Source organism: Ambystoma mexicanum, chromosome 10 (assembly GCF_040938575.1).
Source record: "Ambystoma mexicanum isolate Mex_15411 chromosome 10, UKY_AmexF1_1, whole genome shotgun sequence".
NCBI lineage: Eukaryota > Metazoa > Chordata > Amphibia > Caudata > Ambystomatidae > Ambystoma > Ambystoma mexicanum.
This window is the reverse complement of record NC_090932.1, coordinates 1,426,616,028-1,426,641,991: the sequence shown is the minus strand read 5'-3', so window position 1 is coordinate 1,426,641,991 and position 25,964 is coordinate 1,426,616,028.

Below are 25,964 nucleotides of genomic sequence, written 5' to 3'. Positions count from 1 at the left end.
CCATATGCAAATCAGTCTTTGTCCCAGCCCTAAAGGGGCAGGCCAGCCAAAACTGCTAGGTCACATCCCTTTTGCACGAAACCTCTAGCATCCCCAAAAATGTTTAGCCCTTGTTGGGCCTCATCTGTGAGAAGTAGCTTGGGTCTCTACGCCCAGCAGGCACGGGACCCACATCTGGGCATACCCAACCCATTCAGGATGGCAAAGCAAAAACAAAAGAGGTGATGGCTGGAAGGTTTCAAATTAATCTTAACCACCGGCATTGCTTTACTATTGTTCTTCGCCTGCCAAGTCATTACAGAAGGGGAAAGACCATATGCAAATCAGGCTTGGTCACACCCCAGGCAGGGACCCACTTCTGGCCATACCCATCCGACTAGGAGTGACAAAGAAAAAACAAAAGAGGTGATGACTGGAATGTTTAGAATTAATATTAACGAATGGCATTGCTCTGGGCATCCCACCATACCATCGTTCTTCACCTGCCAAGCCATTACAGAAGGGGAAATACCATATGCAAATCAGTCTTTGTCCCAGCCCTAAAGGGGCAGGCCAGCCCAGCCCAAACTGCTAGGTCACATCCCTTTTGCACGAAACCACTAGCATCCCCAAAAATGTTTCACCCTTGTTGGGCCTCATCTGTGAGAAGTAGCTTGGGTCTCTACGCCCAGCAGGCAGGGGCCCAAGTCTAGCCATACCCGTCCCACTCAGGGTGACAAAGCAAAAACAAAAGAGGTGATGGCTGGAATGTTTAGAATGAATCTTAACCACTGGCATTGCTCTGGGCATCCCTCCATACAATCGTTCTTCTCCTGCCAACCCATTACAGAAGGGGGAAGACCATAGGCAAATCAGTCTTGGTCCCAGCCCAAAGGGGCAGTCCAGCCTGAACTGCTAGGTCACATCCCTTCTGCAAGAGACCAGAAGCATCCCCAAACGTGTTTCTGCCTTGTTGGGAATCATCAGTGAGGAGTAGCTTGGGTCTCTAGGCCCTGCAGGCAGGGGCCCAAGTCTAGCCATACCCGTCCCACTCAGGGTGACAAAGCAAAAACAAAAGAGGTGATGGCTGGAATGTTTAGAATGAATCTTAACCACTGGCATTGCTCTGGGCATCCCTCCATACAATCGTTCTTCTCCTGCCAAGCCATTACAGAAGGGGGAAGACCATAGGCAAATCAGTCTTGGTCCCAGCCCAAAGTGGCAGGCACGCCCGAACTACTAGGTCACATCCCTTCTGCACGAGACCACAAGCATCCCCAAACATGTTTTGGTGTTGTTGGGCCTCATCAGTGAAGAGTAGGAGGCACAGGACCCATGTCTGGGCATACCCGTCCCACTCGGGATGACAAAGCAAAAACAAAAGAGGTGATGGCTGGAAGGTTTAGAATTAATCTTAACCAATGGCATTGCTCTGGGCAATCCTCCATACCATCGTTCGTCCCCTGCCAAGCCATTGCAGAAGCGGAAAGACCACATGCAAATCAGTCTTTGTTCCTCCCTAAAAGGGGCTGCCCAGCCCGAACGGCTAGGTCACATCCCTTCTGCATGAGACCACAAGCATCCCCAAACATGTTCCGGCATTGTTGGGCCTCATTAGTGAGGAGTAGCTTGGGTCTCTAGGGCCATCAGGCACGGGACCCATGTCTGGGCAAACCGGTTCCACTCGGGGTGACAAAGCAAAAACAAAAGAGGTGATGGCTGGAAGGTTTAGGATGAATCTTAACCACTGGCATTGCTCTGGGCAACCCTCCATACCACGTGTTTTCGCCTGCCTAGCCATTACAGAAGAAAGAAGACCATATTCAAATCAGTTGTGGTCCCACTCCAAAATGGGCAGTCTAGCCCGAACTAGTAGGTCACATCGCTTCTGCAAAAGACCACAAGAATCCCTAAACATGTTACGGCCTTGAGGAGTACCTTGGGTCACTAGGCCCAGCGGGCACCAGACACACGTCAGGGCATAACGGTCCCACTCGGGGTGACAAAGCAAAAACAAAAGAGGTGATGGCGGGAAGGTTTAGAATGAATCTTAACCACTGGCATTGCTCTGGGCAACCCTTCATACCATCTTTCTTCGCCTGCCAAGCCATTACAGAAGGGAGAAGACAATATGCAAATCAGGCTTTGTCCCAGCCCTAAAGGGTCACACCCCAGGCAGGGACCCACTTCTGGCCATACCCATCCGACTAGGAGTGACAAAGAAAAAACAAAAGGGGTGATGACTGGAATGTTTAGAATTAATCTTAACGAATGGCATTGCTCTGGGCATCCCACCATACCATCGTTCTTCACCTGCCAAGCCATTACAGAAGGGGAAATACCATATGCAAATCAGTCTTTGTCCCAGCCCTAAAGGGGCAGGCCAGCCCAAACTGCTAGGTCACATCCCTTTTGCACGAAACCTCTAGCATCCCCAAAAATGTTTAGCCCTTGTTGGGCCTCATCTGTGAGACGTAGCTTGGGTCTCTACGCCCAGCAGGCACGGGACCCACATCTGGGCATACCCAACCCATTCAGGATGGCAAAGCAAAAACAAAAGAGGTGATGGGTGGAAGGTTTCAAATTAATCTTAAACACCGGCATTGCTTTACTATTGTTCTTCGCCTGCCAAGTCATTACAGAAGGGGAAAGACCATATGCAAATCAGGCTTGGTCACACCCCAGGAAGGGACCCACTTCTGGCCATACCCATCCGACTAGGAGTGACAAAGAAAAAACAAAAGAGGTGATGACTGGAATGTTTAGAATTAATCTTAACGAATGGCATTGCTCTGGGCATCCCACCATACCATCGTTCTTCACCTGCCAAGCCATTACAGAAGGGGAAATACCATATGCAAATCAGTCTTTGTCCCAGCCTTAAAGGGGCAGGCCAGCCCAAACTGCTAGGTCACATCCCTTTTGCACGAAACCACTAGCATCCCCAAAAATGTTTCACCCTTGTTGGGCCTCATCTGTGAGAAGTAGCTTGGGTCTCTACGCCCAGCAGGCAGGGGCCCAAGTCTAGCCATACCCGTCCCACTCAGGGTGACAAAGCAAAAACAAAAGAGGTGATGGCTGGAATGTTTAGAATGAATCTTAACCACTGGCATTGCTCTGGGCATCCCTCCATACAATCGTTCTTCTCCTGCCAACCCATTACAGAAGGGGGAAGACCATAGGCAAATCAGTCTTGGTCCCAGCCCAAAGGGGCAGTCCAGCCTGAACTGCTAGGTCACATCCCTTCTGCAAGAGACCAGAAGCATCCCCAAACGTGTTTCTGCCTTGTTGGGAATCATCAGTGAGGAGTAGCTTGGGTCTCTAGGCCCTGCAGGCAGGGGCCCAAGTCTAGCCATACCCGTCCCACTCAGGGTGACAAAGCAAAAACAAAAGAGGTGATGACTGGAATGTTTAGAATGAATCTTAACCACTGGCATTGCTCTGGGCATCCCTCCATACAATCGTTCTTCTCCTGCCAAGCCATTACAGAAGGGGGAAGACCATAGGCAAATCAGTCTTGGTCCCAGCCCAAAGTGGCAGGCACGCCCGAACTACTAGGTCACATCCCTTCTGCACGAGACCACAAGCATCCCCAAACATGTTTTGGTGTTGTTGGGCCTCATCAGTGAAGAGTAGGAGGCACAGGACCCATGTCTGGGCATACCCGTCCCACTCGGGATGACAAAGCAAAAACAAAAGAGGTGATGGCTGGAAGGTTTAGAATTAATCTTAACCAATGGCATTGCTCTGGGCAATCCTCCATACCATCGTTCGTCCCCTGCCAAGCCATTACAGAAGCGGAAAGACCACATGCAAATCAGTCTTTGTTCCTCCCTAAAAGGGGCTGCCCAGCCCGAACGGCTAGGTCACATCCCTTCAGCATGAGACCACAAGCATCCCCAAACATGTTCCGGCATTGTTGGGCCTCATTAGTGAGGAGTAGCTTGGGTCTCTAGGGCCATCAGGCACGGGACCCATGTCTGGGCAAACCGGTTCCACTCGGGGTGACAAAGCAAAAACAAAAGAGGTGATGGCTGGAAGGTTTAGGATGAATCTTAACCACTGGCATTGCTCTGGGCAACCCTCCATACCACGTGTTTTCGCCTGCCTAGCCATTACAGAAGAAAGAAGACCATATTCAAATCAGTTGTGGTCCCACTCCAAAATGGGCAGTCTAGCCCGAATTAATAGGTCACATCGCTTCTGCAAAAGACCACAAGAATCCCTAAACATGTTACGGCCTTGAGGAGTACCTTGGGTCACTAGGCCCAGCGGGCACCAGACACACGTCAGGGCATAACGGTCCCACTCGGGGTGACAAGGCAAAAACAAAAGAGGTGATGGCGGGAAGGTTTAGAATGAATCTTAACCACTGGCATTGCTCTGGGCAACCCTTCATACCATCTTTCTTCGCCTGCCAAGCCATTACAGAAGGGAGAAGACAATATGCAAATCAGGCTTTGTCCCAGCCCTAAAGGGTCACACCCCAGGCAGGGACCCACTTCTGGCCATACCCCTCCGACTAGGAGTGACAAAGAAAAAACAAAAGAGGTGATGACTGGAATGTTTAGAATTAATCTTAACGAATGGCATTGCTCTGGGCATCCCACCATACCATCGTTCTTCACCTGCCAAGCCATTACAGAAGGGAAAATACCATATGCAAATCAGTCTTTGTCCCAGCCCTAAAGGGGCAGGCCAGCCCAAACTGCTAGGTCACATCCCTTTTGCACGAAACCTCTAGCATCCCCAAAAATGTTTAGCCCTTGTTGGGCCTCATCTGTGAGAAGTAGCTTGGGTCTCTACGCCCAGCAGGCATGGGACCCACATCTGGGCATACCCAACCCATTCAGGATGGCAAAGCAAAAACAAAAGTAGTGATGGCTGGAAGGTTTCAAATTAATCTTAACCACCGGCATTGCTTTACTAATGTTCTTCGCCTGCCAAGTCATTACAGAAGGGGAAAGACCATATGCAAATCAGGCTTGGTCACACCCCAGGCAGGGACCCACTTCTGGCCATACCCATCCGACTAGGAGTGACAAAGACAAAACAAAAGAGGTGATGACTGGAATGTTTAGAATTAATCTTAACGAATGGCATTGCTCTGGGCATCCCACCATACCATCGTTCTTCACCTGCCAAGCCATTACAGAAGGGGAAATACCATATGCAAATCAGTCTTTGTCCCAGCCCTAAAGGGGCAGGCCAGCCCAAACTGCTAGGTCACATCCCTTTTGCACGAAACCACTAGCATCCCCAAAAATGTTTCACCCTTGTTGGGCCTCATCTGTGAGAAGTAGCTTGGGTCTCTACGCCCAGCAGGCAGGGGCCCAAGTCTAGCCATACCCGTCACACTCAGGGTGACAAAGCAAAAACAAAAGAGGTGATGGCTGGAATGTTTAGAATGAATCTTAACCACTGGCATTGCTCTGGGCATCCCTCCATACAATCGTTCTTCTCCTGCCAACCCATTACAGAAGGGGGAAGACCATAGGCAAATCAGTCTTGGTCCCAGCCCAAAGGGGCAGTCCAGCCTGAACTGCTAGGTCACATCCCTTCTGCAAGAGACCAGAAGCATCCCCAAACGTGTTTCTGCCTTGTTGGGAATCATCAGTGAGGAGTAGCTTGGGTCTCTAGGCCCTGCAGGCAGGGGCCCAAGTCTAGCCATACCCGTCCCACTCAGAGTGACAAAGCAAAAACAAAAGAGGTGATGGCTGGAATGTTTAGAATGAATCTTAACCACTGGCATTGCTCTGGGCATCCCTCCATACAATCGTTCTTCTCCTGCCAAGCCATTACAGAAGGGGGAAGACCATAGGCAAATCAGTCTAGGTCCCAGCCCAAAGTGGCAGGCCAGCCCGAACTACTAGGTCACATCCCTTCTGCACGAGATCACAAGCATCCCCAAACATGTTTTGGTGTTGTTGGGCCTCATCAGTGAAGAGTAGGAGGCACAGGACCCATGTCTGGGCATACCCGTCCCACTCAGGATGACAAAGCAAAAACAAAAGAGGTGATGGCTGGAAGGTTTAGAATTAATCTTAACCAATGGCATTGCTCTGGGCAATCCTCCATACCATCGTTCGTCCCCTGACAAGCCATTACAGAAGCGGAAAGACCACATGCAAATCAGTCTTTGTTCCTCCCTAAAAGGGGCTGCCCAGCCCGAACGGCTAGGTCACATCCCTTCTGCATGAGACCGCAAGCATCCCCAAACATGTTCCGGCATTGTTGGGCCTCATTAGTGAGGAGTAGCTTGGGTCTCTAGGGCCATCAGGCACGGGACCCATGTCTGGGCAAACCGGTTCCACTCGGGGTGACAAAGCAAAAACAAAAGAGGTGATGGCTGGAAGGTTTAGGATGAATCTTAACCACTGGCATTGCTCTGGGCAACCCTCCATACCACGTGTTTTCGCCTGCCTAGCCATTACAGAAGAAAGAAGACCATATTCAAATCAGTTGTGGTCCCACTCCAAAATGGGCAGTCTAGCCCGAACTAGTAGGTCACATCGCTTCTGCAAAAGACCACAAGAATCCCTAAACATGTTACGGCCTTGAGGAGTACCTTGGGTCACTAGGCCCAGCGGGCACCAGACACACGTCAGGGCATAACGGTCCCACTCGGGGTGACAAGGCAAAAACAAAAGAGGTGATGGCGGGAAGGTTTAGAATGAATCTTAACCACTGGCATTGCTCTGGGCAACCCTTCATACCATCTTTCTTCGCCTGCCAAGCCATTACAGAAGGGAGAAGACAATATGCAAATCAGGCTTTGTCCCGCCCCAGAAGGGGCATTCCAGCTCGAACTGCTAGGTCACATCCCTTCTGCATGAGACCACAAACATCCCCAAACATGTTTCGGCCTTGTTGGGAATCATCAGTGAGGAGTAGCTTGGGTCTCTAGGGCCAGCAGGGATGGGACTCACATCTGGGCATACCCATCCCACTCGGGGTGACAAAAAACAAAAGAGGGGATGACTGGAATGTTTAGAATGTATCTTAACCACTGGCATTGCTCTGGGCATCCCACCATACCATCGTTCTTTGCCTGCCAATCCATTACAAAAGGGGAAAGACCATAGGCAAATCAGTCGTGGTCCCATCCCATGACGGGCAGTCCAGCCCGAACTAGTAGGTCACATCCCTTCTGCACAAGACCACAAGAATCCCTAAACATCTTACGGCCTTGAGGAGTACCTTGGGTCACTAGGCCCAGCGGGCACCGGACCCATGTCAGGGCATAACGGTCCCACTCGGTGTGACAAGGCAAAAACAAAAGAGGTGATGGCGGGAAGGTTTAGAATGAATCTTAACCACTGGCATTGCACTGGGTAACCCTTCATAGCATCTTTCTTCGCCTGCCAAGTCATTACACAAGGGAGAAGACCATATACAAATCAGTCTTTGTACCACCCCAAAAGGGGCATTCCAGCCCGAACTACTAGATCACATCCCTTCTGCACGAGACCAAAAGCATCCCCAAACACGTTTCGGCTTTGTTGGCCACATCAGTGAGAAGTAGCTTGGGTCTCTACGCCCAGCAGGCAAGGGACCCACATCTGGGCATACCCAACCCATTCAAGGTGGCAAAGCAAAAACAAAAGAGGTGATGGCTGGAAGGTTTAGAATTAATCTGAACTACCGGCATTGCTTTGGGCAACCCTCCATACTATCGTTCTTCGCCTGCCAAGCCATTAAAGAAAGAGAAAGGCCATATGCAAATCAGGCTTGGTCCCACCCCAAAAGGGGCAGTCCAGCCTGAACTGCTAGGTCACATCCCTTCTGCACGAGACCAGAAGCATCCCCAAACGTGTTTCTGCCTTGTTGGGAATCATCAGTGAGGAATAGCTTGGGTATCTAGGCCCTGCAGGCAGGGGCCCAAGTCTAGCCATACCCGTCCCACTCAGGGTGACAAAGCAAAAACAAAAGATGTGATGGCTGGAATGTTTAGAATGAATCTTAACCACTGGCATTGCTCTGGGCATCCCTCCATACAATCGTTTTTCTCCTGCCAAGCCATTACAGAAGGGGGAAGACCATAGGCAAATCAGTCTTGGTCCCAGCCCAAAGGGGCAGTCCAGCCTGAACTGCGAGGTCACATCCCTTCTGCGCGAGACCAGAAGCATCCCCAAACGTGTTTCTGCCTTGTTGGGAATCATCAGTGAGGAGTAGCTTGGGTCTCTAGGCCCTGCAGGCAGGGGCCCAAGTCTAGCCATACCCGTCCCACTCAGGGTGACAAAGCAAAAACAAAAGAGGTGATGGCTGGAATGTTTAGAATGAATCTTAACCACTGGTATTGCTCTGGGCATCACTCCATACAATCGTTCTTCTCCTGCCAAGCCATTACAGAAGGGGGAAGACCATAGGCAAATCAGTCTTGGTCCCAGCCCAAAGGGGCAGGCCAGCCCGAACTACTAGGTCACATCCCTTCTGCACGAGACCACAAGCATCCCCAAACATGTTTTGGTGTTGTTGGGCCTCATCAGTGAGGAGTAGCTTGGTTCTCTAGGCCTAGCAGGCACAGGACCCATGTCTGGGCATACCCATCCCACTAGGGATGACAAAGTAAAAACAAAAGAGGTGATGGTAGGAAGGTTTAGAATTAATCTTAACCAACGGCATTGCTCTGGGCAACCCTGCATACCATCGTTCGTCCCCTGCCAAGCCATTAAAGAAGGGGAAAGACCATATGCCAATCAGGCTTGGCCCCACCACAAAAGTGGCTGTCCAGCCCGAACTGCTAGGTCACATCCCTTCTGCATAAGACCACAAACATCCCCAAACATGTTTCGGCCTTGTTGGGAATAATCAGTGAGGAGTAGCTTGGGTCTCTAGGGCCAGCAGGGATGGGACTCACATCTGGGCATACCCGTCCCACTCGGGGTGACAAAGAAAAAACAAAAGAGGGGAGGACTGGAATGTATAGAATTAATCTTAACCACTGGCATTGCTCTGGACATCCCACCATACCATTGTTCTTCGCCTGTAAAGCCATTACAGAAGGGGAAAGACCATATGCAAATCAGTCTTGGTCCCAGCCCAAAAGGGGCAGTCCAGCCTGAACTGCTAGGTCACATCCCTTCTGCACGAGACCACAAGCATCCATAAAACATATTTCTGCCTTGCTGGGAATCATCAGTGAGGAGTAGCTAGGGTCTCTAGGCCCAGCAGGCAGGGACCCACATCTGGCCATACCTGTCCCACTCGGGGTGACAAAGCAAAAACAAAAGAGGTGATGGCTGGAATGTTTAGAATGAATCTTAACCTCTGGCATTGCTCTGGGCATCCCTCCATACCATCATTCTTCACCTGCCAAGCCGTTACAGAAGGGGAAAGACCATATGCAATCAATCTTGGTCCCAGCCCAAAAGGGGCAGGCCAGCCCGAACTGCTAGGTCACATCCCTTCTGCACAAAACCACTAGCATCCCCAAAAGAAATTCGCCCTTGTTGGGCCTCATCAGTGAGGAGTAGTTTTGGTCTCAAGGCCCAGCAGGCACGGGACCCACGTCTGGGCAAACCCATCCCATTCGGGATGGCAAAGCAAAAACAAAAGAGGTAATGGCTGGAAGGTTTCAAATTAATCTTAACCACCGGCATTGCTTTGGGCAACCCTCCATACTATTGTTCTTCGCCTGCCAAGTCATTACAGAAGGGGAAAGACCATATGCAAATCAGGCTTGGTCACACCCCAAAGGTGGCAGTTCAGCCCGAACTGCTAGGTCACACCCCTTCTGCATGAGACCACAAGCATCCCCAAACATGTTTTGGCCTTCTTGGGCCTCATCAGTGAGGAGTAGCTTGGGTATCTACGCCCAGCAGGCACGGGACCCACGTCTGGGCATACCCATCCCACTTGGAGTGAGAAAGCAAAAACAAAGGAGGTGATGGCTGGAAGATTTAGAATGAATCCTATCCACTGGCATTGCTCTCGGCAACCCTCCATACCATCGTTCTTCGCCTGCCAAGTCATTACAGATGGGGAAAGACCATATGTTAATCAGGCTTCCTACCACCCCAAAAGGGGCAGTCCAGCCCGAACTGCTAGGTCACATCCCTTCTGTACAAGACCACAAACATCCCCAAACCTGTTTCGACCTTGATGGGCCTCATCAGTGAGGAGTAGTTTAGGTCTCTAGGCCGAGCAGGAGGGACCCACTTCTGGCCATACCCATCCCACTAGGAGTGACAAAGAAAAAACAAAAGAGGTTATGACTGGAATGTTTAGAATTAATCTTAACGAATGGCATTGCTCTGGGCATCCCACCATACCATCGTTCTTCATCTGCCAAGCCATTACAGAAGGGGAAATACCATATGCAAATCAGTCTTTGTCCCAGCCCTGAAGGGGCAGGCCAGCCCAAACTGCTAGGTCACATCCCTTTTGCACGAAACCACTAGCATCCCCAAAAATGTTTCGCCCTTGTTGGGCCTCATCTGTGAGAAGTAGCTTGGGTCTCTACGCCCAGCAGGCACGGGACCCACATCTGGGCATACCCAACCCATTCGAGGTGGCAAAGCAAAAACAAAAGAGGTGATGGCTGGAAGGTTTATAATTAATCTGAACCACCGGCATTGCTTTGGGCAACCCTCCATACTATCGTTCTTCGCCTGCCAAGCCATTAAAGAAAGAGAAAGACCATATGCAAATCAGGCTTGGTCCCACCCCAAAAGGGGCAGTCCAGCCTGAACTACTAGGTCACATCCCTTCTGCACGAGACCAGAAGCATCCCCAAACGTGTTTCTGCCTTGTTGGGAATCATCAGTGAGCAATAGCTTGGGTCTCTAGGCCCTGCAGGCAGGGGCCCAAGTCTAGCCATACCCGTCCCACTCAGGGTGACAAAGCAAAAACAAAAGAGGTGATGGCTGGAATGTTTAGAATGAATCTTAACCACTGGCATTGCTCTGGGCATCCCTCCATACAATCGTTCTTCTCCTGCCAAGCCATTTCAGAAGGGGGAAGACCATAGGCAAATCAGTCTTGGTCCCAGCCCAAAGGGGCAGTCCAGCCTGAACTGCTAGGTCACATCCTTTCTGCACGAGACCAGAAGCATCCCCAAACATGTTTTGGTGTTGTTGGGCCTTATCAGTGAGGAGTAGCTTGGTTCTCTAGGCCTAGCATGCACAGGACCCATGTCTGGGCATACCCGTCCCACTCGTGATGACAAAGAAAAAACAAAAGAGGTGATGGCTGGAAGGTTTAGAATTAATCTTAACCACTAGCATTGCTTTGGGCAAACCTCCATACCATCGTTCGTCCCCTGCCAAGCAATTACAGAAGCGGAAAGACCACATGCAAATCAGTCTTTGTTCCTCCCCAAAAGGGGCTGTCCAGCCCGAACGGCTATGTCACATCCCTTCTGCATGAGACCACAAGCATCGCCAAACATGTTCCGGCATTGTTGGGCCTCATCAGTGAGGAGTAGCTTGGGTCTCTAGGGCCATCAGGCACGGGACCCATGTCTGGGCATACCGGTTCCACTCGGGGTGACAAAGCAAAAACAAAAGAGGTGATGGCTGGAAGGTTTAGGATGAATCTTAACCACTGGCATTGCTCTGGGCAACCCTCCATACCACGTTTTTTCGCCTGCCTTGCCATTACAGAAGGAAGAAGTCCATATTCAAATCAGTTGTGCTCCCACCCTAAAACGGGCAGTCTAGCCCGAACTATTAGGTCACATCCCTTCTTCAAAAGACCACAAGAATCCCTAAACATGTTACGGCCTTGAGGAGTACCTTTGGTCACTAGGCCCAGTGGGCACCAGACACACGTCAGGGCATAACGGTCCCACTCGGGGTGACAAGGCAAAAACAAAAGAGGTGGTGGCGGGAAGGTTTAGAATGAATCTTAACCACTGGCATTGCTCTGGGCAACCCTTCATACCATCTTTCTTCGCCTGCCAAGCCATTACAGAAGAGAGAAGACCATATGCAAATCAGGCTTTGTTCCACCCCAGAAGGGGCATTCCAGCTCGAACTGCTAGATCACATCCCTTCTGCATGAGACCACAAACATCCCCAAACATGTTTTGGCCTTGTTGGGAATCATCAGTGAGGAGTAGCTTGGGTCTCTAGGGCCAGCAGGGATGGGACTCACATCTGGGCATACCCGTCCCACTCGGGGTGACAAAAAACAAAAGAAGGGATGACTGGAATGTTTAGAATGTATCTGAACCACTGGCATTGCTCTGGTCATCCCACCATACCATCGTTCTTTGCCTGCCAATCCATTACAGAAGGGGAAAGACCATAGGCAAATCAGTTGTGGTCCCACCCCATAACGGGCAGTCCAGCCCGAACTAGTAGGTCACATCCCTTCTGCACAAGACCACAAGAATCACTAAACATGTTACGGCCTTGAGGAGTACCTTGGGTCACTAGGCCCAGCGGGCACCGGACCCACGTCAGGGCATAACGGTCCCACTCGGTGTGACAAGGCAAAAACAAAAGAGATGATGGCGGGAAGGTTTAGAATGAATCTTATCTACTGGCATTGCACTGGGTAACCCTTCATAGCATCTTTCTTTGCCTGCCAAGTCATTACACAAGGGAGAAGACCATATACAAATCAGTCTTTGTCCGACCCCAAAAGGGGCATTCCAGCCCGAACTACTAGATCACATCCCTTCTGCACGAGACCAAAAGCATCCCCAAACACGTTTCGGCTTTGTTGGCAACATCAGTGAGGAGAAGCTTGGGTCTCTAGGCCCAGCAGGCACGGGACCCACGTCTGGGCATACCCATCCCACTTGGGGTGACAAAGCAAAAACAAAAGAGGCGATGGCTGGAAGGATTAGAATGAATCTTTCCCACTGGCATTGCTCTGGGCAAACCTCCATACCATCGTTCTTCGCCTGCCAAGCCATTACAGAAGGGGAAAGACCATATGCCAATCAGGCTTGGCCCCAACCCAAAAGGGGCAGTACAGCCCGAACTCATAGGTCACATCCCTTCTGCACGAGACCACAAGCATCCTCAAACATGTTTCAGCCTTGATGGGTCTCATCAGTGAGGAGTCGCTTGGGTCTCTAGACCCAGAAGGCACGGGACCCACGTCTGGGCATACCCGTCCCACTCGGGGTGGCAAAGCAAAAACAAAAGAAGTGATGGCTGGAAGGTTTAGAATGAATATTTACCACCAGCATTGCTCTGGGAACCCCTCCATACTATCATTCTTTGCCTGCCAAGCCATTAAAGAAGGGGAAAGACCATATGCCAATCAGGCTTGGCCCCACCACAAAAGTGGCCGTCCAGCCCGAACTGCTAGGTCACATCCCTTCTGCATGAGACCACAAACATCCCCAAACATGTTTCGGCCTTGTTGGGAACCATCAGTGAGGAGTAGCTTGGGTCTCTAGGCCCAGCAGGGACGGGACTCACGTCTGGGCATACCCATCCCACTTGGGGTGACAAAGCAAAAACAAAAGAGGCGATGGCTGGAAGGATTAGAATGAATCTTTCCCACTGGCATTGCTCTGGGCAAACCTCCATACCATCGTTCTTTGCCTGCCAAGCCATTAATGAAGGGGAAAGACCATATGAAAATCAGGCTTGGTCCCACCCCAAAAGGGGCAGTCCAGCCTGAACTGCTAGGTCACATCCCTTCTGCACGAGACCACAAACATCCATAAAACATATTTCTGCCTTGCTGGGAATCATCAGTGAGGAGTAGCTAGGGTATCTAGGCCAGCAGGGAGGGACCCACATCTGGCCATACCTGTCCCACTCGGGGTGACAAAGCAAAAACAAAAGAGGTGATGGCTGGAATGTTTAGAATGAATCTTAATCGCTGGCATTGCTCTGTGCAACCCTCTATACCATTGTTCTTCACCTGCCAAGCCATTACAGAGGGGGAAAGACTATGTGCAAATCAGGCTTGGTCTCACCCCAAAAGGGCAGTCCAGCCCAAACTGCTAGGTCACATCCCTTCTGCACGAGACCACAATCATCCCCAAAAATGTTTCGCCTGTTTGGGCCTCATCAGTGAGGAGTAGCTTGGGTCTCTAGGCCCAGCATGCATGGGACCCACATCTGGGCATACCCATCCCACTCGGGATGACAAAACAAAATCAAAAGAGGTGATGGTTGGAAGGTTTAGAATGAATCTTAACTACTGGCATTGCTCTGGGCAACCCCCCATACTATCGTTCTTTGCCTGCCAAGCCATTAAAGAAGGGGAAAGACCATATACAAATCAGGCTTGGTCCCACACCAAAAGGGGCCGTCCAGCCTGAACTGCTAGGTCACATCCCTTCTGCACAAGACCAGAAGCATCCCCAAACATGTTTCTGCCTTTTTGGGAATCCTCAATGAGGAGTAACGTGGGTCTCTAGGCCCAGCAGGCAGGGACCCACGTCTGGCCATGCCCGTCCCACTAGGGGTGACAAAGAAAAAACAAAAGAGGTGATGGCTGGAATGTTTAGAATTAATCTTAACCACTGCCATTGCTCTGGGCATCCCTCCATACCATCATTCTTCACCTGCCAAGCCGTTACAGCAGGGGAAAGACCATATGCAATCAATCTTGGTCCCAGCCCAAAAGGGGCAGGCCAGCCCGAACTGCTAGGTCACATCTCTTCTGCACAAAACCACTAGCATCCCCAAAAGAAATTCGCCCTTGTTGGGCCTCATCAGTGAGGAGTAGCTTGGGTCTCAAGGCCCAGCAGGCACGGGACCCACGTCTGGGCAAATCCATCCCATTCGGGGTGGCAAAGCAAAAACAAAAGAGGTGATGGCTGGAAGGTTTCAAATTAATCTTAACCACCGGCATTGCTTTGGGCAACCCTCCATACTATTGTTCTTCGCCTGCCAAGTCATTACAGAAGGGGAAAGACCATATGCAAATCAGGCTTGGTCACACCCCAAAGGTGGCATCCCAGCCCGAACTGCTAGGTCACACCCCTTCTGCACGAGACCACCAGCATCCCCAAACATGTTTCGGCCTTCTTGGGCCTCATCAGTGAGGAGTAGCTTGGGTATCTGCCGGTCAAGTGGCACAGCGAGTAGAGCGCTCGCTTTGACATCTGTGCAGATCCTGCTGACGCAGGTTCGAATCCCGGAGGGGCCAATCTCAGCCTTTCATCCTTCCGAGGTCGATAAATGAGCACCACACACCGTGGGTAATAATAAGCAGCGCTCAGATACCTGAGGGTTTGTAGCGCTATATAAAAGCCTAATTATTATTATTATTATTATTATTATTATTATCTACGCCCAGCAGGCACGGGACCCACGTCTGGGCATACCCATCCCACTTGGAGTGACAAAGCAAAAACAAAGGAGGTGATGGCTGAAAGATTTAGAATGAATCCTATCCACTGGCATTGCTCTCGGCAACCCTCCATACCATCGTTCTTCGCCTGCCAAGTCATTACAGATGGGGAAAGACCATATGCTAATCAGGCTTCCTCCCACCCCAAAAGGGGCAGTCCAGCCCGAACTGCTAGGTCACATCCCTTCTGTACAAGACCACAAACATCCCCAAACCTGTTTCGACCTTGTTGGGCCTCATCGGTGAGGAGTAGTTTAGGTCTCTAGGCCCAGCAGGCACGGGACCCACGTCTAGGCATACCTGTCCCACTCAGAGTGACAAAGCAAAAACAAAAGAGGTGACGGCTGGAAGATTTAGAATGAATCTTAACCACTGGCATTGCTCTGGGCAACCCTCCTGAAGCTGGATGGTTAACGGTGCTACCCCACCAGGGTCCCACGGAATATCTTGTCTTAGGGGCATCACCTCTGATTTATTCCAATTTATTTTATATCCTATCATCGGGCCTATGTCCTGCAAGAGTGACTTGATATATGGGAGGGTCATTGGGGTCCTGCTAACATACAGAAGTAGGTTGACCACGTAGAGCGATACCTGATGTTCTTCCGTCCCTTGACGTATACCCGCCCAGTTTGGGTCTGTGAACATTTTGATTACTAACTGTTTGATGGATAGGGCATATAATAGAGGTGAAAGTGGGCAACCCTGGCCTGTACCCGACTCAAGAATGAATTCCGTTGGTGACCACCGAGGCAGTTGGGCCTGTGTACAGAAGCACATTAATTGGATAAGGTGTGGGGGGAAGCCATATCTGGGCAGGACATGAAACATAAACTCCCATTGTACTTTATCAAATGCTTTTTCTGCATCTACTGCCAGGATGGCGTCTTGGGGATCCCTGTCTCCAGCTATGATGTGTAGTAGCCTGCGGATGTTATCGCTGGAGTGTCTGCCCTTTATGAAGCCCGTTTGGTCTTTGTGCACTAACTGCAGGAGGGTATTTTCTATTCTTTGTGCCAGGCATTTCGCAAATATTTTGGCATCTGAGTTTATTGTTATTATGAAATTGGCCTATAGGAGCCACATGCTTCTGGATCCCTCCCGCCCTTGTGAAATACTGTAATATTGGCTGATAGCATTGACTTTGGTAGCTGTTTCTGAATGTGCGCTTCTTTGAAGACTGCCTCCAGTTTCGGGGCTATTTCCTCGAATATGCTCTTGTATAGGTCCATTGGAATCCCATCGGGGCTGGATGCCTTTCCCTGGGAGACTGATAGTATTGCCTGGGTGATTTCCACGGCAGTGATGTGGGCATCTAAATCATCTAGTTGTTCTGCATGTGGGCTACATTGACCCACATACTGCGCTTCTGCAGTCAACTGCAACATGGCTGTGCTGGTTCCTTGTGGCACTATTGCGTCACACCTGCACCTTGCAGCAATAAAAGGATGGCTGCACCATCTTGCTAAACACAAAATGGGTGAGTTGGGACAGGGAGCACACATAGAAAAGTGCCAGTGTGTTCTGGGGTGCATCCAAAAGAAGCGAACCAAAGCAGCGCTGCTCTGCTGCTTGCAAAAACAAAAAGTTCTCATTGAAATATTTCAAATTAAAAAGAATGCTGCTCTGATGCAATTTTCATCTGTTTTTCATCAAACTACTGTTATTAATACAGCTTTGCCACACCCATCCATACCCCATTGTGCTTCAGCAGAAGAAAGCATGATCCCTGAATGACAGGCTCTTTCAAGCCAAACCTAGGAAAATAAAGGAAACTTCATTTTCATCTGCACAGGAAACTCTTTACTTTTTGAGTTAAAATTGTCAAAGATCAATAATTCAAAGAATCTCTGGCCTTCTGCACCTATGTCAATTTCAGTGCATCTGTGTTCAAACAAATTGCTGCTTACAAGAAACTAACTATGGCTGCAAAACAATATTGGAAAGTCAGATGGAAAAAACACATTTTAAAGAAAAATGCAGCTTTCACCACATGTGTCAAAATGGGCTTTTGCAAAACAAAGAAGAAAATGCCAGTTTTAAAAGTACAAATATTGAAAACTGATCCTTGCCTAGCAATGTGAAAGGGGATTGTGCTGTGAAATATATTTATGGGAGGTTTTATTCTGTAGGCTTTCTTCTGATTCAGGACAAAAATAAGTAAGATAAGGAATTATAAAGCAGTTGCTACATGGGGGAAATCAGCCCAAAACAGGTTTCTGCTTGGAGGATGCTAGCAACAGAAGGCCTCTCACAGTAGATTGTCGGAAACACAAGTGCTAATTGCTACCTTGGCAGACTTCAGTCTGGGCTGGGGCTTCTTACAATGGAAATCTGGGACACAAAGAGGTGAAAAAGGAAATCACACCTCCCCGCGACTTCTGCTGAGAGTTTCAGCGCCAACTCAAGAGCAGCCTTGGAAGCTATGCCCATATATGGGGAACGATGCTGAACATTTGCTTCCAAAGACTATGTTACTAATAAAACTTGTAAGACTTTTATCTGTGCAGCAGGACTTTGCAAAAATGTAAAAGGTTAACAGTTTAAATGTGATTTTATGGGCTTTAATTTAAGACATTATAGACTTCACTGCCATGTTGGGAACAGAAATGGCCAAGAAGTGGATGTTCTGAGGAAAGTGTACAGGATGCCACTGTACAATTTAATACTGATCCGCCTAGTAAACATCTATACATGTGTAAAGTTATAGAATTTTAAGTGATATAATTCTCACTGAAAAGTGTGAAAAACTGGTAGCAGGGCGAAACAAGGTCCTACAACCATGAGGATTGGACTGCTATGCTCTACATAAAATATGTAATCAGTCCATGTGATTTGTTAAAGAGCCATAACTGTACAAATGTGTAAATTATGTGATGACGGATTTCGGCAAACAGAACTGTGGGAAGGCTTTTCACCTCATAAAATGCAACCTCATAAACTGAGACTCCTCCTTGAGGAGACGATTAACTTAGGCTGACGTATCCGAATCTTGGAGAAAGGCTTTGCTCAGTTTTGCCCACCAATAATTCTGTGATTTCACCATGCTTTATATAAAGGGTGGCTGACAGGACTCTATAGACACACTCTTTCCTGAATTTCCTGCGCCTGCATTCCAGATCTTCTACATTCATCCTGCCTGATTCCAGATCCCACTGTAAAGCCAAAGCATAGCTGATTCCAGATCACTCTGCAAGCCAAAGCATAGCTGATTCCAGATCCCACTGCAAAGCCAAAGCATAGCTGATTCCAGATTCCACTGCAAGGCCAAAGCATAGCTGATTCCAGAGCAAGGCCAAAGCACTGTTGACCATCCCAGCAAGGCCTAAATCCAGAAATACCCACTAAATACCAATAACCAAAGGGAAAAGCTGTGGTATTCTTTGGGAAGCATCCTGAAACCAGACCGGCTTTGTGCCCACTAACTGCATGCCCGCTACAACCCTGCCATCCAGCTGCCCTGATTATCCAGTGACCAGACAGGCCCAGCTGTTGTTCTGCTGGGAGAGTCTGCCACTATCTGGTGACCCGAGCCCTGGAGTCCAGAACCCGGTTGACTGTAACTAATCCCAGAATTAAGAGCGGACTGTGACTATCCCACATCCCATAACACATAGTCTACCCCATCTTGATTTTGTCTTTGTTCCACTCTCTAAGCTATCCTATCCATACCCTGATAACTTGTCTAGACTGTTATAATTCTCTGTGCACCCTGTTCTTGTTTTCTAGTGTTAGCACCATTCTTCCCTTCATCTCCTTCATCTCATCTAATAACTCCTTAGTCATGTTTGGAATAATTTAAATGAATTCCCACATAGATCTGAACACAGAGGGAAAAGGTTGACGTTGCAAATCAATCTTTGAACTTACTGTGTTTTTTTTAACAATATAGTCTAAATAATTTAGTTTAAGTAAAATGTGCCTTTCATTTTTAAAACAGATTTTCTCTTTTTAACTGCTCTATTGTCCTAAAAACGAACCTCATTTACCTTCCAAATCTCTCTCAATTCACCAGCTAAAACCCTCCTTTTACCTCTGTATTGTCCCTGTGCTTTGCATCTATCCCCCTGCCCAAAAACCGATTTCCAATTCAGCGTTTTTAAAGCTAAAAAAGTGTAATTGCAACTTTTCCACGTGTGAATCCGGCTGCGTTGTGTTTTCAATTTCAACCTGCTTTGTGAACTGTATGTTTTTGTGATACTTTGCCTGATGGTTGCTAGTGATATAACATCCCTGATACTGTGATAAAACATATGCATAGCATTATTTAAACACACATCTAATTAATATTTGTAAAAATCTGAGAGTCATTTAGGCCTTCGCAAAGGGTATTTGCCTCTTATTTTGTGAGGGATTCTGTTTGCTGCCTCTTATCCATGACTACCTGCTTCTTCTTTCTATCCACTCAGAATATGATTATTCGTGGGTTGAGGGAACATTGCAGGGGGAAACCTTAACTTGGGTGCTGTCTATCCTAATTCAAAAAGTGCTCCTATTCAATTGTGCATTGGATATGTTCTACTAGGGTTTGTGAGTAGTATCTGGCAGTAGTATCTGGGAGTGTAAGGTGTAAGGTGAAATGTGACTGGGGTGTGGTCTGATATAGTGATTACCAGAATATTGCAATCAGTTGCCATGTGTACTGTGTTGGCTGGCATTAGCAAATAATCTAATCTTCCCGGGAGGATAGCTCAGCGGAAACGTGTGCGCCTTGGAAGCAAGATGACACAAAGCAACACAGGTTCGATCCCCAGGTCAGCGCTTAGAAATCTGTGGGTGTTTAAGCGCATTATAAATATGCAACTAAGACACAAAAAAAATGTACACAAAAAATACAATTCTGTAACAGTGCCTCGATGCCCGCGGGCTGTGTGAGCACTTTGAAAATGTAAAATAAATTATCTGGATTAGCTGTTATGATGGTGGGAGTAGAATGTGAAGTTGTGATGGTTCACGTGGGTATTTCGCCAAATGTCTATCAGTTGTAGAGTTTCATCAATTCTTGGCTATGTTGGTCTGGTCTAACATGGCGACATGTTCATTCAAGTATGTATATAGGTTCAACTTCGTTTCAAAAGGATTTCTGCAAGAGATTTTTTTCCTTTTTTCCTCTATGGTCGCGTCTCACTGGGTTTGTGGTTTAGCCAAGAGAAGACCACATATAAACGTAGAGTCAGAAAAGAGAACCACAGGATGAGACTGCGCCCAATTTTTAAAAAAGATGGTTTAATATACGGAAATGCCCTTTCAGATGACACGAGTTTCGGTCCCTTTTGAGACCTTCCTCAAATCAGGGCTAATTATGATATCTCACTTAATTTCTCTAATGCCCCTTATTAGGTTTAGCAGAAAAGATCCGCTCTTCCAGTAACGGGTTAGATCCCTTTGAGTAGGTATCTCGCATTCCATCGCATGCAGCCAAGTGACAACTTGGCTGCACGTGATCCAACGCGATCCAACGCGAGATAACTACTCGAGGGGATCTAACCCATTACTGGAAGAGCGGATCTTTTCTGCTAAACCTAATAAGGGGCATAGGAGAAATTAAGTGAGATATCATAATTAGCTCTGATTTCAGGAAGGTGTCAAAAGGGACCGAAACACGTGTCATCTGAAAGGGCATTTCCAAATATTAAACCATCATTTGAAAAATTGGGCGCAGTCTCATCCTGTGGTTCTCTTTTCTCACTCTACGTCTATCAGTTGTAGATCAGTCATTAGTGCATGGAGGGTCGATCTTTTCTTTGGGTTGAGAGAGTTGTTGGCCTTTGACCCCTGGTAGTCTAGGTCTGGGTCTAGTGCTACGTTGACGTCTCCGCCTATTATGGTGAGATTCCCCATGTACTGCGCACCCTAGGAGAACCTGCATGTAAAAAAGGCTGGTGTGTCCGTTTTGGGGGCATAAATGTTTAGTAATGTGATTGGGTGCCTTGTACCAGTATGAATCAGCCCTCTTTTTCGTTGCATGTTTGTTGCACCTGGAAGGGGACCCCCTTATCTATTAGGATGGATACCCCCCATTTCCTGTGACTTGGTGAATGTATTGCTATGCCCACCCATCCTCGTGTTAATGTTTCAGCCTCTGTTTTATTTAGATGGGTCTCTTGCAGAAATATGATATCTCCTTGTATGTCTCCCATGTAATTAAGCAGGCACCTGCGCTTTATAGGGTGGCCTAGTCCTTGGATGTTCAAGGTCACTAAGGTGAGTTTAGCCATTGTATTGTTGTGAGGGTTGTTCTAGTGTAAGGTCCTGTAGGGTACATGTTGCTATGGTCTGTCGGCACATCTACATATCTTGAGCACGTCCCTTGTCCTTTCCCCATAACACTCAACCTGTGGATCAACTTCCACAAAAATTCAAACCTCAGGCCTAACCCTGGGCCTGTGTAGAACCAAGAGTAGTAATATTGGGTGGGTCAACCAGCCAGCCCTAGCCCAATACTAGGCTGAGAACCCTATATATGGGGTTGGTGGGTGCAAGCCAGAGGATTGTCCCCTCTTACCATATATACTGTCCTGGTGGTACCAGCAGGGTGGTAGATGGCAGGGGTGGTGAAGGTCACTCCATTATGCATCTCTCTTGTCACCTTCCCCATGTTTGCATGGAGATATGATTCTAGGATTTTTTACCTTTTTTTCTTCTTCTTTGCACATTTCGGAGCATTGTTTTCTCGCTTCCGTACTCACTTTCACTTATGGTCCATATGAGGGTCATCTTGAGAATCTTCCGGTGCGCTTCCTTTGATCTGCGTCCCATCTTGAGGCCCTCTGCCTGCCTTTTGCCACTTCTCCTTTGTCTGTGTGCATTCTTGTTGGGGTGGTGGGGGGTAATCTGATCTTGCTGCCTCTGCGTTGTACTGTCCAGGTCTGTCGTCACCATCTTTTGTTGTTGCAGGAACCGCCATGCCGATTCTTGGTCCTCGAATGAGTGCCATTGTCTGTCAATCTGTATGCACCAAACCGTAGGGAATTTTACATAGTGTTTGGGCTCTGCGGTTTTGACAGCCTCGAATATGGGATTGAAGCCTTTCCATTGTCTTGAGACTTCCATCGAATGCTCGTTAAATATTCTTATTTCTGTTTGCCGACACGCACTGGGGTCACCGTTCTGTACACTTTTAGAATGGCCACTTTGTGTTGAAAATGTAATAGTCATATGGTTATGACCCTTGGGCGTTCATTTGGCACCGGCTTGCGTATCAGCGCCCGGTGCGCCCTTTCTATAATGAGATCCCTGGCATTAGCCAGCTGTAGGGAGTTCAGCAGGAGGTCATAGAGGAATTTTTTCAAGTCCGACCCTTTGGCATTTTCCAGGACACAGCGGGTCCTGAGGTTATTTCTACGGGATCTGTTTTCTTGATCCTTGATCCTAGTCTTTGTACTTCCCTTACAACCCCGTCCAGGTCTGTTTCCACGGTTGTCTGAGTTCCTCCAATGCACTGATGCGCTACTCATTATCTGTTGTTCTCTATGCTTGGGACATCAAGCGACTTTGCACGTCCTGAAGGTCCCGATTGATGTCGTGAACAGTTGTGTTTGTGTCATGTGTTTGCTGGCCAATTAATTTCATCTCGGTCAATATGGCCTGGAGTTGTGAATGGACATCCATTTTGGTTTATTTTCTTGCTAATCGTCTTGGTAGACCCCCTGTTTGAGTGGTGTCAGGGATGTCCATAATATCTGGGGAGTGGATCACCTGTTGCATGCCCCCTAGTCCACTCTTGCTCTATTGGGTATTTGTGGTGAGTCTCGTATTTTTGCATCGTTTTCCCCCTGCATGGTGTGTGGCGCTTGTTGTATGTAGGATGGCAGCTAGAGGCCACCACATTGTTTGTGATGTACTGCAGACAGTTTTCGTGTGTTCCTCCTGGTGGGAGAGGATTCCACTGTCTCAATTCTCGTTCTGGGTCCGGGTGAGGGATTCACTGGGTCTGGGTGGGGGGAAATCTGTGATGTTGACTGGGCGACACGGTCACTGTTGGGCACCGGCGCTGCTGTGCGCTTGGGTCACCCTTGTTTCCCTTTGCCCTTGAGGTCGTTCTGGTGGTGTCTCCTTCCAGGTTTTCCCTGCTTTTGGGGAGTGTTGGCACTCTCTTTTTTTGTCTTCTTCCCCGTCTCTGTTTAGAGGCGCTTGTTGGGCCTCCCACCACCTTGCCTCGCTTCTTGCCTGTCCAAGGAGCCAGCCCAGGCTCCTGGGTCCAGGGCTCCTCTGGGTATTATGCTCCCTTGAGGGCTCCGTGAGTGAGGGTTGCCACTCCCTGGGCCTGTGCCAGTGGGGTGCGTCTTGTGCTCTGGTGATGCCAGTATTCCTACACACTGGTTCCCCACAGGTTAGGCCGTTGTCGACGTGTGGGGCCTCTCTGTGTGTTGATCTCCACCGCCCTTATTGTTGTAACATTGTCACTGGGACCTTATGGCGTCGGCCATTAGACCATTGTGTACCGGCTGTGTGCTCCACTCTGGAATGAGTGCGGTTGTAGTCTTCCATGCCGTTCAATGTGGAGCGTGTGTGGCGGCTAAGTTATGTCCTCCCCTGACTGGGGATGGCTGATTATGCCCTGGTTAATGTCCCTTCTGTGCTGGTGGTGTGATCACGTGACCGCTGTACTAGTGATGGCCCCCCGCCATGCGCTGAACTTACATGCCCATGCCGCGGGTGATGGTCCCCAGTCTGGATCTGTACCTGGGGCATTGCGTGTGGGGTAGCGGTCTCCTTCTTCCTTGTCTGCCTCTCCCAATGTTTTCCGCTCTGTTACTACTGCTGGGCTTGCTGAGCTCGCCCCACGGTTAGCCCTCACCTCCCTCGTTGCTTGCTAGGGTGGCAGCATGCTGGTGGGCCACGTCCTACTTTTTGTGGTTGCGCCGTTGCTTTCACGCAGCCATGCAGCTCTGTCCCTTCTCTTGCTGTGTCGTTCAGCTTTTGTTAGTGCCTCCTTGCCTGGCTGCCTCTCACCCTCCCCGCAGCGGGCTATGTTGGGTATTGGTGTTACACTGTACATCAGTTGTCAGGGAGCCGGGTTAGATGTGCGATGCTGGCGCTTCCTTTTTCGTGCCTCTTTGTGGTCTGCCTCCTGTCATGGCGCGAGTCACCCATTCGTTTGGCAGCGTTTATTTACAGATTGGTTAAGCGATGTTGCTCTGGATTTCGACCATCTCTTCCACTTCTGCTCCGGTTTACATAATCTCCTTTTTTATTCTATAGAATGCGCTCCAAGGGGGCAGGTTTCGGCTTTGCATGCCGTCTTTCCTTGGAGCTTCCTTAGCCCACGGCCATCTTGCTCAGGCTCTCGAGCGCCCGAGGTATCAGCCATTCTGATCTGTTCTTCGACCATCAGAAGGAAACTCTGAAATACTTTTGGGATAGCAACTTCTGAGGTATCCTTCAATTGGGTTGAGATGGTATCTACCTGTGTAGATGGTTCATTGGCATCTAGGTAGTAACTAGTGACTCTGAATACTATTTCATCTTCCAGCAACATCCTCCATCCATAAGGGCAGAGGCAGAACACCATAAACACCCACCTCAACCTTGTCAAGCATAGGGAGTTTCTAGTTTGCACCCATCATTATTGTAATAATACACTTCAGGTATAGGACCAATGATGGGGTTGGCTAGGTCAATGGAAAAGTGTCTGAAATCAACAGCCATGAGGTATCTTGGGATAAAAAGATGCTTTTGCAATTGAGCTGGCCTGACTGATTTTTCAAGCACATTGAAGTCCTCCAGGTTTCCCCTGATTCTGCACCGGGCCGTGCTATTAATAAAATCCAAATGAATTGTAAATCTGTTGTAATATGTCATTGGCAATATACAAATCAGAAATAATATCACTTATAACCCAGCAATTATGATTTGTTTATTGCAATTTGGATATTCAACACCTTTTTGTGATCCTGTGTTTTTAATCCATTGCATCAAGTCAAGATTCCCATTTACCTATTTGATTAATTGTGGGAATCTTTTGATCTCTCTGTAATTGTCTAAGCAATCTTTTGCGGATGAGGCTTTTTTTCGTGAGTTAAACAAAACTTGGAGAGGATTGGATCTTTACCTTCATTGAGATGAATAGGAAAATATGAATTCTCCTTTCCTTTGTATGTTAGCTTAACTATTGATTTTATCTCCTGAATGAGCTACCAGTTGACCTTGATCATCACTGGAAGTTTACCGTGGGTAGATATTCAGTGCATTTTCCTCTAGAGTGTAGAAGCACTCATTGTTTGGACGAAGGTTTATTCACAAAGGTTCTGTGGAAGTCCCTTCAGTATCCTCTTGTTCTTTCATAGATATGGTAGTGATATCTGGTGCTTGGGTGTTATGGAAAAGACGATCCACTTGGCGTGCAATATTTTTCAATTTAGTTACAAGTACCGTTCAGACGTATGTAACTGACCGTTCTTTTTAATTTGATCTGGTGGCGCATTTGTGTGAATCAGGTCCTCTGGACCAGGCTATCAAAGGTGAAAGCCTTGTAAGTAAATAATTTCCCAGTGAAACAAGTGTGCTTTGAGTAGCTTTGACAATCACTGGATGGGTGAATCTATGTCACCTGATTTTGATTTCAGATTCAGTAGCCCCATCTACTGGAAAACCCTTTGCATCTGAATTCCATATGTTCCCCAAGAAAGGGTTTGAGGGTAATACAGTATTTCCGCCTTCTTCTTTGTTTCAAAGTATCATGCAAGGTCACTTAGAGACCATGGGCCTCA